At 38.0% G+C, this 13,572-nt stretch overlaps 1 long non-coding RNA gene across 1 annotated transcript; it reads right to left on the bottom strand.

Moving 5' to 3' along the window:
- Positions 1 to 613: 613 nt before the first annotated feature.
- On the bottom strand, positions 614 to 12,668 carry LOC137216949 (uncharacterized). The gene is made up of 3 exons (XR_010939906.1): positions 12,590 to 12,668; positions 4,626 to 4,871; positions 614 to 1,596 (listed from the first exon to the last, which is right to left on the bottom strand). It is a non-coding gene; the product is annotated as an uncharacterized lncRNA (long non-coding RNA).
- Between the last annotated feature and the right edge of the window lie 904 nt (positions 12,669 to 13,572).

The raw sequence follows: 13,572 nt of genomic DNA, 5'->3' as shown, positions 1-13,572 counted from the left end.
ATAGGTCATTACAGCGTATTGAGTAGAGTTCCCTGTGCAGTCGGCTCTTATTAGTTATCTATTTTATATATAGTAGCGTGTATATGTCAATCCCAATCTCCCAGTTTATCCCTCTCCCCTTCCCCCCTGGTAACCATAAGTTTGTTTTCTACATCTATGACTCTATTTCTGTTTTGTAAATAAGTTCATTTGTACCATTTTTTTAGATTCCACATATAAGTGATATCATATGGTATTTGTCTTTCTCTGTCTGACTTACTTCACTCATTATGACAATCTCTAGGTTCATCCACGTTGCTGCAAATGGCATTATTTTGTTCTTTTTTATGGCTGAGTAATATTCCATTGTATATATGTACCACATCTTTATCCATTCCTCTGTTGATGGACATTAAGTTTGCTTCCATGTCCTGGCTATTGTAAATAGTGCTGCGATGAACATTGGGGTGCATGTATGAATTCTTTGGATTAGTGTTAGCATGGTACATGTTTTGCCATCCATTTACTTTTAACCTATTTTTGTCTTTATATTTAAAGTGGATTTCTTGCACAGAACATATAGTTGCGTCTTGCTTTTTTATCCAATTGAAAAATCTCTATTTGCCATTTACATATAATATGATTATAGATGTGGTTGTGTTGAAATGTATCATATGGCTATTTGTTTTCTATTTGTTCTATCTGTTCTCTTTTCCCTTTTTCCTTTATTTCTGTCTTATTTTGAATTAAGTATTTTTTATTATTCCATTTTATATTCCTCGTTGGGTTTAAGAGCTTTAATACTTTCTCGTTTTATTTTAGTTGTTGCTTTAGAATTTATAGTATTAATATCATTAACTTATTACAGTCTACCTTCAAGTGATATTATAGCACTTTATGTATAATTCAAGAACTTTTACAACATACTTCAATGTACCCTCCTAAGTTTTGTGCTATTGTTGTTATATATTTCAATTTGCATATATTATAAATGGCATGATTCATTGTTATTTTAATTTTAAACAGTTGATTATCTTTTAAAGAGATCCAAATAATAAGAAAAGTATTTATATTTACCCATGTAGTTACCATTTCTGGTGCTCTTCATTCCTTTGTGTAGATGTAGATTTCCATCTGGTATCATTTGCCTTCTGCTTGAAGGACTTCCTTTAACATTTTTTGTAGTGCAGGTCAGCTGATGATGAATTCTTTAAACTTTTGTATGTCTGAAAATGTCTTTATTTTGTCTTCATTAAAAAAATAATTTTGCAGGTAGAGAATTCTAGGTTGCTGGTTTGTTGTTGTTAATTTCAGTAAAGTTCTTGCTCCACTGTTTCCTTGCTCCACTGTTTCCTGGCTTGTTACTGACAAGAAAACTGCTTTCGTCCTTATCTTTGTTCCTGTGCATTTTCTTTTTTTCTCTAGGATTTTCTCTTCACCAGTGGTTTTGAGCAACTTGATTATGACGTGCCTTAAGTAGTTTTCTCATGTTGTTGTGCTTAGGATTTGTTGATTGTTGTATCTTTGGGTATATATTTTTTATCTTATGTGGAAATATTTCAGCCAATATTTTTTCCAGACACCCATCTCTCTCCTCTCTTCAGGAAGCCCCACCTCCTAATACATTTATGAAATGACAAAATTTTGGAAATGGAGACCAGGTTAGTAGTTGCCAGGGGTTAGGGAAAGGTATAGGAGGGGGAGGTAGGTGTGGTTGTAAACTGCAACACCAAGGATCCCTGTGATAGAAGTGTTCTCTACCTTCATTCAAACCTCTAACTGTGATAAAATTGTATGAAACTAAACACACACACACAAATGAATACAAGTAAAACTGGGAAAATCAGAATAAGATCAGTGTACTGTATCAGTGTCAATATCCTGATTGTGATCATAGTTTTGCAAGATCTTACCACTGGGGGAAACTGGGTGCTATGAACTAAATGTCTGTGTCCCCCACAGATTTCATAGGTTGAAATCGTTACCCCCAAGGTGACAGTAGTGGGATGTGGGGCCTTTGGGAGGTAATTATGTCATGAGAGTGGAGCCCTCATGAATGGGTTTAGTGCCCTTATAAGAAGAGACATGAGAACTAGCTCTCACTCTCTGATCTTCACCATGTGAGGATACAGTGAGAGGATGGCCACCTGCAAACCAAGAAGTGGGCTCTCACCAGACATCAGATCTGCTGGCACTTTGATCTTGGACTTCCCAGCCTCCAGAACTGTGAGAAGTAAATTTCTGTTGTTTAAGCCACCCAGTCTATGGTATTCTATTATAGCAGCCTGAATGGACTAAGGTACTTGGTAAAGGATACACAGGACCTCTCAGTATTATTTGTCATAATTGCATGTGAGTTCACAATTGTTTTAATTAAAATTCCAATTTAAAAAGGCATGTATGGGACAATTAAAGGACATTTGTATAATAAGTAGGTAACAAATGATATTAAGAAAATATTGTTAATGTTTTAAGTATGTTAATGGTATTGCAGTTAAACAGAGATACATACTAAAGGAAGTAAGGACAAAACATATCATTTCAGTGATTTGCTTTAAAATAATCCTTCAGTAGTAGATAAAACAAGATTAGTCATATATTCATAACTGTTGATAGTTGTTGTACATGGGCGATGGGTACAAGGGGTTTATTATACTATTTTTTGCATTTCTGAATAGCTTGAATATTATGCAGTACACGTGGATAAGTTCTGTAATGCCAAAAATTAAAAGATAATTTCTAAGAAAAAGGGAGGAAATGACCACAGGAAAAAACTGGACTGAAAATGTTGTATATGACTAATGCCACTTATAATTTTGACCTATCTGTTCCTCAAGCAGTGTCAAAAGGCTGACCAAGAAAAATTATTACACAGTATTACTGAAGTGCATTTAGCCCACGCATTGATACATATAATTTAGTCTTTTCTGTTTGTATGATGTCAGACCATCAGAAAGGTGTGCCCTCAGACAGTTTTGATTTCTTGTTATAATACATTTGCTGAGATCTGCTTTGACTGTAGGGCTTTGGCTTCCTCTGGAAAAAAATGCTCTAGAATAGGGGTAGGCAGCTACACTCATTTGTTTACATATGGACTATGGCTGTTTTCATGCTACAAAAGCCGAGCTAAGTAGTTGTAACAGAGACTATGAGCCACAAAGCCTAAAATATTTACTACTGGGCCCTACAGAAAATATTTGCCAAGGGCTGCTTTAGAAGACAGCCAAAGAAAACACACAGTACTACATGCAAGATGGGGTTGCTATAACAGGGAACTATATTCAATATCCTGTGATAAACCATATATATATATATATATATATATATATAACTGAATCACTTTTCTGTACAGCAGAAATTAACACAACATTGTAAATCAACTATACTTCAATATAAAAAAGTAAAGGACTTCCCTGGAGGCACAGTGGTTAAGAATCCGCCTGCCAGTGTAGGGGACATGGGTTTGAGCCCTGGTCCAGAAAGATCCCACATGCCGTGGAGCAACTAAGCCTGTGCGCAACAACTACTGAGCCTGTGCTTTAGAGCCCACGAGCTACAGCTACTGAGCCCGTGCACTGCAACTACTGAGCCCACGTGCTGCAACTACTGAAGCCCGCGTGCCTAGAGCCCATGCTCCTCAGCAAGAGAAGCTACTGCAATGAGAAGCCAGTGCACCGCAACTAAGAGTAGCCCCTGCTCGAGAAAGCCCGCACGCAGCAATGAAGACCAAATGCAGCCAAAAATAAACTTTAAATTTTTTTAAAAAAGTAAAAAAAAAGATGGGGTTGCTGTAAGTGACATCGTTTCTCTATTATTAGGCTGACTATATGTCCAAGTTGTCACAGCATAATTATGAACAGAGTCCCCTCTATCAATTTATATGAATATCTATCAAAAACCTTTTGAAAACCCCATACCAGGAAGTTTCTACCACAGAGGAACTGTCATGCTGTCCTTGTGGACAATTTAATCACCTAACTGCTTGTGTTTCTTTTATTCTGTATCTGCCACAAAGAACACAAATTTGCAGTTGGATTTTAATAGCCATGTTACTAAAATTCATTCAGCATTGTGTGAATAGCTACAGTCTAATTGTGCTCTGTTGTTGACTTTGTCCACTCTGTCTATATTTTCCCTGATCCTAACTTTATAGATTCATATGTGTTCATTTTACTATACTGATTATAAACCTCATAAATCCAATGGTAAATGGAAGCAGCAACTAAACAAATAAAGGAACAAACAACAATGCACCAGAGACTGAGTATTTTCTAGTTCTTTTTTGGGAAGGAGAAGAGATCTATGGTCAGAGCTGGGGAAATGAGGGGTTACAGGTGAGAGGGTACCTTCCAGAGTCTGGAATCAGCTGGGAGCTGCCTCCCCCTCACCTAGGCTGTAGGGGTGACCCTCCCATCCCACCCTTCCTCCATCAGCTGCATCAGTTTCCATTGAAACACGCAGGGCTTTGAATGTGGGACACCAGTGACTTGGTGCTCACGCAGCAGAAGGATGGTGATCTGTCTCGGGGCAGCGAGTCCAGAATCTGCTGCTTCTGTGAACCACATGCCCCTGCCCTGAGGCCCTGGTGACAGGTTAGGGCCAACTCCTCACTGAATTCCTGCCCCTGGAGACCCCTCCCTCCTCACCTCACACATGCTGCCATGTCCCTCTGCAGCCAGGGCTGGGGACCACTGGGGAGAGCTCCAGTTGGCTGGCATCTTCTTGCTGGGCCTCAGCCCCCAGGCTCTCTTGCTGACAGCTCTGCTCTTCCTGGGAGCCTGAGGCCAGGTGGGCACCCATGGACTCAACCAGAGCTGCTGAGGCCGGAAGGAAGATTCTGCAGCCTTCACTATGGGGTCTTACCCAGGGGCTCCGCAGAGACTTCAAGAAAACTGGAAAGACAGTGTCCACATGGTCAGTTACTCAACATTCATCCCACGAACACTTCCTGCAGGCACCAAGGAGTGGCTAGCTGTGTTGAATACAGCTATTCTGTATTCAAAATACAGATACAGCTATTCTGTATCTGAAAATACAATTTTCTCTGAAGAGAAAAATTCAGAAAAAAACGAACTCTAGTTTATAGTCATGGTGGAATATAGGAAAGATGATAAAATTTGGATTAAAATTACTGAAGGTTTGAATCCCAGGTCTCCCACATGTTAGCTGGGAGTATATGAAGAAGTTACTTTCAGATACAGGTTCCAAAACAAGACAGATATGCGTATCTTAAGAGACAGTAAAAACTACATGAGATGATACTTGTAATGGTAAGCATTGAATAAATATTAGCAATTACTGTTATTGAAAGGCACACATCAGGTACCTCATTTAATTTTCACAACTCTGACAATCAGTTCCGACTATTATTATTCTACCCATTTTACAGATAAGAAAATAGAGGCGTAGAGATTTTTTAAGTCATGTGTACTAAGATCACAAAACTAAGTGGAAAGACAGGATTCAACCCAGATCTGTTAGTTCCAAAATTCACACTCTCAGCCACTCAGTAATATTGCATCAAATGCCCAATCCCTGACCTGCTCTGGCCTGTTGATAATTGGTCACTACGGGTCCCAGATCCCTGAGACCACATCACTGTCATCTCTGGCTGGTAGTAGAAGCCATCAATGACTCACTGAACCACATCAAATGCAGGGTGCTACTGAAAAACTAACCAAACATTGACATGGCACAGACTCTTAACATTAATTCAAACAGATTGCAAATTACTTTTCCAAGAGGGTAATTAGCCTGGCTTTCAAAGGCCCCTCAAATAATCCCCAGCAGAGGATCCCAGTAACATACCCCCACCAGGAATCCAATCATTGATCTGTCTAGACAGCTAATAACTGATCCTTACAGTACCTGAAATGGACTAAAGGAGAGGCCAGATGTTGACCTTACAGGCCCCAATTAACTGACTTCACATGGCCACAATTCCTGATACTCATAGGACACCAAATCACTGATCCCAAGTATTTTCAAAATAAGACTGCCCCAAAGTCTCCAGTTGCCAAAGCTCCAAGGCTCTCAGTCAACTCACTGACTATGTCAGCCTTTCAATCATTATCTTGCAGAGATCTTAATCACTGACTTCTACAATCAATGATTCCTACAGAGATGTAATCACTTTCCCCCAAAATGCCCAAGTATTATTTGCTAAGGGCTCCTTCAAATGCACATTCACTGCTGACAAATTAGTAACTCCAGCAGGACTTCCCATCACTGATACCATTAGGCCTGAAATCAGTGGTTCCTAACTCTGCCTGCACATCAGAATCAAACTAGGATCTTCTAAAATCTTCTAAAAATGCTTATGCAAAGTTCCACTCCTGAATGAATGTAACTTAGTATCTGTGGGCCCAGGCATCTGTATTTGTAAAAACTGCATAAGCGATTCTGATGCACTGTGAGGAGTGGGAACCACTGTGTTAAATCTGATCCTCCCCCACATGCATCCTCCTAGCATCAGACTTCTCACTTACAACAATGGAAGCCAGAGTCATTTAACATCTACAGACCATGGAGAGAAGAGGACTTCAGTGTAAGGAGATTATATCCCTCCTAAAGATCCTATTTCTCAGCCAGAACAAAAGAAGGACAGTTTTAGACATGAAATAATTTGAAGAGTGTTCCATCAATTTACCATAGTGAAGGAAAACATTCAAGGAAGTATTCTAAATAAAAGAAAATTGAATCAGAAGTGAGATCTCAAAAGAACAAAACAATGCATATGCAAACACACACGTTCACCAGGTCATCGTGAGATCTTTGAAAACAACAGGACTTGTATGTATGTAAGTGCGTGTACAATCATAACAGAGGAAGAAAATGTGACTGGGAATTTGAAATTTAAAATGCTAAGTACCTTTTAAAGCATAAACCTAAAGAAAATATAAACGACCTGTAATAAAAAATTTTAATTATCTTTGAAAGGTCCAGAAGTATAACTGTCTTGCTGAAGAAAATTGAAAGGAGAGGGCATGTCTCTATAGGTATAAATGGGGAAAATATAAACTTAATTATGTTTGATAGAAATGGGAAGATATACCTTTAAAGATTTTATAAAAGTTAAAATTCCCTGACTTAAAAGGTGAGTGGGTTGGGGAGAGAGGGGGTGAATGGTCATGCCTGCATTAAGTCATCAAAAGTAAGAACAGGAAAAAGAAAGCAGAAAATAATATAAATAGTAAACATAAAATAAGAAACAAGGCATAGAATTAGGTATACTATGGTTATGTGAAATTGAATCAGTTGATTCATTCTGTAGAGAGATAAGATTGGAATAAAAAAGCAAGCACAATGAGACATAGTTATAAGAAGCATAACTAAAACACAGCAGCAATTTGCAAAATAAAGGGCTGGGCAAAGATATGCCAAGCAAAGTCCAGAAAAAGGACAGCCAGTTTGGTGATATAATTATAAAAGGGAATTTCAAGGTCAGAAGCATCCAATTGGTATAAACAGGTTATATATAAAGGCAGAGCTAGTAGACTAAGGAACTTAGGAAGAGTGAACTTAGGAACTCTAATTCAAAAAATTAAACCCAACCCCAAATAGCCCAAAACAATCTTGAAAAAGAAGAACAAAGTTGGAGGTCTTACACTTACTGATTTCAAAACTTATTACAAAGCTACAGTAATCAAAACAGTGTGGTACTGGCATGAAGACAGATATATAGACCAATGGAATAGGGAACCCAGAAATAAATGGGTCATATATGGTCAAATGATTTTTGACAAAGGTGCCAAAAGCATTCAATGTGGGAAAGGTTAGTCTCCTCAATAAATGGTGCTGGGAAAAAAACTGGATATCCATGTGCAAAAGTATTACCTTACACCATATACAAAAATTAATTCAAAATATATCAAAGACCTAAATATAGGACCCAAAACTATTAGAAGAAAACACAGGGGAAAAGCTTCATGACATTTGTATTTGGCAAAGATTTCCTGGATATGACACCAAAACATAGGAAACAAAAGCAAAAATAGGCAAATTGGACTACATCAAAATTAAAAACTTCTGTGCATTGAAGGACACAATCAATAGAGTGAAAAGGCAACCTAGGGAATGGAAGAAAATATGTGCAAATCATATATCTGATAAGGGGCTAATATCCAGAATATATAAAGAACTCCTATAACTCAACAACAACAAACCCAGATAACCCAATTAAAAAATTGGCAAAGGATTTGAACAGACATTTCTCCAAAGATGATACATGAATGGTCAACAAGCATATGAAAAGATGGTCAACATCAATCATTAGGAAAATACAAGTCAAAAAAAGTGAGATAACACCTCATACCCACTAGGATGTCTACTATTAAAAAAAAAGAAAATAACTAGTGTTGGCGAGGATATGGAGAAATTGGAACTCTTGTGCACTGCTGATGGGAATATAAAATGGTGCAGCCACTATGGAAAATAGTACAGCTTTCCTCAAAAAAAGAAAAATAGCAATCTCACTTCTGGGTATATATCCAAAAGAATTGAAAGTAGGATCTCAATGACAAATTTGCACACTCCTGTTCATAGCAGCACTATTCACAATAGTCAAGAGGTGAAAGCAACACAAGTGTCCATCAGGAGATGAATGGATAAAAAAAATGTGGTATATTCATGCAATAGTATATTATTCAGCATTAAAGAGGAAATTCTGACACATGCTACAACATGGATGAAACTTGAAGACATTATGCTAAATGAGGTAAGCCAGTCACAAAAAGATAAGTCCTGGATGATACCACTTACATAAGGTATCTAGAATAGTCAAATTCATAGAAACAGAAAGTAGAATGGTGGTTGCCAGAGGCTGAAGGAGGGGGAAATGGGGAGATGTCGTTTAATGGGTATACAGTTTCCATTTTGTAAGGTGAAAAAGTTCTAGAGATTGTTTGCAAAACAATGTGAATATACTTAACACTATTGAACTATACACTTAGAAACGGTTAAGATGGAAAATTTTATAGTACATGTTTATTTTTGCCACAACAAAGGTAATTAAAAATAGATAAAGAAATAAAAATCAAACTCAAAATGCACCCACAACACTGAAGTTATACACTTTGTACCAGATGTTATTTCACACAGCAAAAGCTATATTTATAAGAAAATGTACAGTCCTACATGATTCGTTATTAAAATGAGAGAAAACCTCAAAAAAGCTAAGTACTCAATCTGAGTAATTAGAAAAAGAAATTAGAAAAAACTCAAAATATGCTAATAAATCCCCTAATAAAACCTAAATGCGATATATATTTGTATATTATATGTCCATTGAGAGTATAAATAAAGTGAAGAGCTCATCCTTTGAAATGACCAGTTACATGAATAAATTTCCAGCAAATCTGATAAACGAAATAGAAAAAAAATACAATATTAGGAAGGAGGAGATATTACTACTAGAGGAGATATTCCACTAAACATTATTTCTAGGAGAATATTATGTGCAAATCCATAGCAACATTTAAATATGGAGGTGAAACAGGTGCTTCTCCAGCAAAAAAAAATTAATGCAAAAAAAGAAAGAGCAAAAGAATCTCTAAGTGACCAGTGTATAGAAGTCAGAAAGTTTGTAATGTGTATAATTTTTAAAAAAACACCAGCTTTGGGATTTCCCTAGTGGCGCAGTGGTTAAGAACCCACTGTCAATGCAGGGGGCACGGGTTCGAGCCCTGGTCTGGGAAGATCCCACATGCCGTGGAGCAACTAAGCCTGTGGGCCACAACTACTGAGCCTGTGCTCTAGAGCTCGCGAGCCACAACTACTGAGTCTGCATGCCACAACTACTGAAGCCTGTGAGCCTAGAGCCCATGCTCCACAACAAGAGAAGCCACCGCAATGAGAAGCCCGCGCACCGCAATGAAGAGTAGCCCCTGCTCGCTGCAGCTAGAGAAAGCCTGCGCACAGCAACGAAGACCCAACGCAGCCAAAACAAAAACAAAAACAAAAACACCAAAAACCCAGCTTTCTGTACTATTTTTTGCAATGTCCTGTGAATCTATAATTATCTCAAAATAAAAAGTTAAATACAGTATGGTGACAGACAGTTACTAGACGTATCATGGTGATAAATTTGTAAGAAATATAAATGTTGAACCACTATGCTGTGTACCTGAAACTATTATAATATAGTATGTCAACTCTACGTCAATTAAAAAAGGAAAGTTAAGTACAAAAAAAAAGGTACCAGGATGAAACTGACTTAATATGGAGTGCAATCTAACTTTTAAAAAACAGTATTTCTACAGTTTTTAAACAGTTCTAGACCAGGGGATGGCAAACTACAGGCTGCAGGTCAAATCTAGTCCTTGGCCGGTTTTGTAAATAAAATTTTATTGGAAAACAACCATGTCCGTTCGTTTACATATTGTCTGTGGCTGCATTTGCTACAGCAGCAGAGTTGAGTAGTTGCAAGAGAGACTGCAGTACTGGCAAAGCCTCAAATATTTACTATTTGGCTCTTTACAGAAAAAGTTTGCTAATCCCTGTTTCAAATAGTAATAGAAAGTTGGAAATCTTCCAAATTTATTTTATGAAGCACTGTTACCTTACCTAAAAAATATAGTCCTAATACAAACAGTTATCTGGAGATTATTTCATCTTATAGATGCAAACATCTTTAATAAAATATTAGCAATTTGAGTCCAGTAAGGCTCAAAAGAAAAATTTACCCCATGAACAAATTGGGTTTTCTGATAAGACAAAGATGGTTAATGCTAGTCCATTTATCAATTTACCTATTACATCAACAAATTTAGAAGAAAAACTATACAACCGTATCAATGGATATAAAAAGGGCATTTGACACAATTCAGCAGTAATTCTTAAAATTTTGTAGGAAACTACAAAAATTCGGCAAAGATCATAGTCTCAAAACCACCAGGAAGTATAAAACTAAAAGGTAAAATGCTGAAGACAGTTTCCATTAAAACCAGTAACAACATGGGGTTGTTCCTATGCCAACAGTGTTTGAAAGCTCTAGCTGATGCAATTAAATATGAAGATGAAATAAACTGCTTCAATATCAAGAAAGGAGAGAAAATCATTTTTATTTGCAGGTTATATCATTGTATACTCAGAAAACTAGCACAGGGAATTTTGACAAGGTGATGGGGTACAAGATTGAAACAGATGGAGAGGAAAAAAATATCCTATTTCCAATAATGACAACACAAAATACCTAAAAGTGAATGTAACAAGAACGGTGCTGGACTCAAAATAGAAAAACTAATAGTTATTATTCTAGAATATAGTATAAAACTTAAGCACATGGAGAGGCAGACCATATTCCTGGGCAGGAATATGGTAAAATAAAAATATCACTGGTTCAATATTAACCGTATTGACAAGTGCCAAGCAGAATTCCAATTCTTTTCCAGCTTGGTAAAACAATTTCAAACTCTGTATGCACGTATAAATAGCCAAGAAAATTATGTAAAGGAATACTGAAGGGATGCTTGGACTAGCAGATATTAACATTTACAATAAAACTAATGCAATCAAAACAGAGATAAATAGGCCAGTAAAATAAAAGAAAATGTCCATACTTTGATCTTAATATGTACAGGAATAGATATGACACCAGCGATGTTCAACTGAGGGAGTACAGAAAAGTTCACTATGTAAAAGCCAGGGGAAAGAGGAGGAATGAACAAAGGCTATGGAAATGCAGAGAAGGAATCAAAGTGCCCAAATAACCAGAAAAGATCTCAACCACTAATAGGTGGAAAAGGTAAAACAAAACTAGATATAATTATTCAGCCCTCAGAATAATAAAAAATGAAAAAGAACATCATACAGTGCTGGAGAAGATTTGGGGAAATGGGGGTATTTATATATTGCTGATGGGAATATTTCATACACATTTCCGTATACATAGATATATGTATTACACATTGTATATATCGATATAATATATACACAATGTATTATAATATATATATAACACTTTTGAGAGGCATTTGGCAATGTCTATTTTAAAAATACACACACTTGTACCTAATAATAAGGTTCAAATACAGCAAAAGCCGACACAAGCAAAGAGAAACGCACAAATCACCATTACACTGCCCTCTACAGAGCAGGTAGGTGAAAAAAAAAATCAGAGAGGGTATACCAGTTTTGAACAACACAATTAACAATCGGAGAACACATATTCTTTGAAAGCAATAGATGGCACATTTACGAGACTTGGCATAAGGCAAGTCTCCACAGGTTTCTAGGAACGTTCATGACACAAATCACATTATCTAACCTCTGAGAAATTAGGTTAGAAATCAATAACAAAAGGATTAACTGTTTATTGCAAAACAGAAACGCGCTTCAAAGTGACACGTGTGAAATGAAAAAAAATCATAACTGAATTTTAAAATACTTGGAAATGAACAATAATGATAATACGATACAACAAATCTTGTGGGTCTTAGATGGAAATGTATAACCTTAAGGCTTAAATTAGAAAGAGAAAGGCTGACTAACAATTAGCTGGGCATCCGATGTAAAAGAGCCCACCACTGAATCCACAGTAGCCCCATCACCCACCCAGATTCCGCCCCCCACCATCACTCAGCTCAGAGTAGCCAATCCCCTTCAAAATCACCTCTGCGTGTCGCTAACTCGTAAACAGCTGAGAACCGCTTCCCTTCCAAGTGCCGACCTCTAACACCCGGGTGTTTAGTGGAGGGGCGGGGGGTGTCTCATGCGCATGCTCAAAAGCACTTGCGAAGCTCCGTTCCCCAATCAACAGGGCACTTTCACGCAGAGTCCGTGAGAGTTCCCTTACCCTCTGCGGCTTTGCTGGGCTCGGAATATGGCCGCATCCAAATGTTGCTGCTTCAGGGGGCCGCCATCATGGAAGGGTGTCCGTGCCGTACAGTGGAAGAAGCTGTTGCCTCCTGCCTCACGCAGCAGAACAGTGGGGCTGCCTTGGGAGGAGGTGGACTACCCTTCTTTGGGTAGACTTCCTGGTGCATGGGGGTCTTTGCATTTAGCCTCTGAGGGGCTCCAAGGGACATGGCACGGGTGAGAGGGGAGCCATTACTAATGAAAAGAGTAAGAATAAGAACCCAGAGTGTGTCTGGGAGATACCACTGGAGTTGAGGGGAGAAATGTCAGGATGGTACCCTCCCCTGGCCGATACTATGGAGTGTTGTAGAAGGGGGAGTAGGAGCGATACTGTACCCCTCCTCCCCGATACCACGAGGGGAGAGAAGTCGGGGTGGGAGCGTCGGGGTAATCTCAATCAACCCTCACACTAGTCACTCCAACTGAAATAATTGGTATCAACAAAAATTAGTTTATTTATTTTTGGGCCGCACCTCCTGGCTGGTAGGATCTCAGTTCCCCAACCAGGGATTGAACCCGGGTCACCACAGTGAAAGCCCAGAATCTTAACCAGCAGGCCACCAGGGACACCCCCCCCCAATTAGTTTTAAATTGATATGGCTAATGGTTGTTTTCTCTGTCTAATGTAATGTGTCAGTAAAAACATCTTCCAGGATTATTCATACTTCCTTGTAAAATAACATCTAAGTAATAATTATGCAAGTGCAGCCTTACAACAAATTTCCAATCCTGTCCCAC

This window comes from Pseudorca crassidens, chromosome X, assembly GCF_039906515.1.
Source record: "Pseudorca crassidens isolate mPseCra1 chromosome X, mPseCra1.hap1, whole genome shotgun sequence".
NCBI classification, from domain to species: Eukaryota; Metazoa; Chordata; class Mammalia; order Artiodactyla; family Delphinidae; genus Pseudorca; species Pseudorca crassidens.
Note: the sequence above shows the minus strand (reverse complement) of the source record. Positions and strands in the feature narration are given on the sequence as shown.